This window comes from Hypomesus nipponensis, chromosome 13, assembly GCF_054491055.1.
Source record: "Hypomesus nipponensis isolate SF chromosome 13, ASM5449105v1, whole genome shotgun sequence".
In the NCBI taxonomy this organism is placed as follows: Eukaryota; Metazoa; Chordata; class Actinopteri; order Osmeriformes; family Osmeridae; genus Hypomesus; species Hypomesus nipponensis.
In genome coordinates, this window is record NC_140373.1 from 13,189,322 (window position 1) to 13,190,197 (window position 876).

The window sequence follows — 876 nt, forward strand, 5'->3', positions numbered from 1 at the left end:
ATACAGTTTTTCACTCTTATTGTCTCCTGTCTCCTCCCAGGTATATTCAACCTGTCATTCTGCAAGTGTTATTTATGCAATACAACATTTTTGTCTGGATAAAGTTTACTCTTGTCAAACAGATCGAATGTGCTCTAATATATCGTACTCAACATGACACAACTGTTTCATATCGAGATGGCAATATAATACTGTGTAATCATGTTGCTTATCAAAAATGGATTGACTCTGCTGTCTTTTATAAGACACTTTTATTCCCACAAAAACACAACAGAAATGTACAAAAGCAGCAGTCTTTGTACCATAGATTTTCTCACAAAAGCAGCAACAATCTTTCAATACTTAAATTTGCATGGCATTAGCACTGATTCAGTAGATGGTCTAGTATACGTGTTCTGTATTCTCGTACTATGATATCATTCTTCTTGAATATTCACAAACAACACTTATCTCACACAGCAAGCATCACTCTCACGCCTCACAACAGTATATTAACAATGTTTCATATCTTTTGCAATTGTTTCATTAATCTTTATTTTTCTTTGCATGAAGATGACAGTAAAATGGGCCTTAACTGACTTTTTCACATTATACAAAATCGAATGCTCTGTACAATGTTTAATCTATAATACTGTACACTCACAAGTATACACAGAATCTTTAACAAAAAGAACAAAAGTTTGACTTATAGACCCAGCGTGCAAATTCCGGGAATGTAAGTACATGCCGTTTAGATTTTTTTACCTACAAAAATCACATAAAAATCTATTTAGGTAATTATTTACATAAGATACAACATCCACAGACAACTTTGAACAACCACACATTCATCAACAAACCACCAATTGAGTGTATACTTTATATTGTACATATTAC